Below are 262 nucleotides of genomic sequence, written 5' to 3' on the forward strand. Positions count from 1 at the left end.
GTGCGCTCCCGGCCGGCGGCTCCGGGACGGGGGACGACGTGCCAGCCCACCCCCGGCTAGCGGCCCGCCGCCTTTTGGAGCGCATTGCTGAGCGGTGCTCGGGGGAGCTCTGTGCCCTCCCCTATCAGTCAGCAGCTCCCAGCCCTTTGCTAGCAGAGACTCCCGGGGCCGTGCCCAGCCTCCGCAGCTCCCCCGGACGGGGTGTGCAAGCGACCCTCCCGGGCAGAGGCAGGGGTCCCCCGGGGGAGAGGGGTTGGGGGGG

This window comes from Haliaeetus leucocephalus, unplaced genomic scaffold (genome assembly GCF_000737465.1).
Source record: "Haliaeetus leucocephalus isolate CR32 unplaced genomic scaffold, Haliaeetus_leucocephalus-4.0 Scaffold273, whole genome shotgun sequence".
Lineage (NCBI taxonomy): Eukaryota > Metazoa > Chordata > Aves > Accipitriformes > Accipitridae > Haliaeetus > Haliaeetus leucocephalus.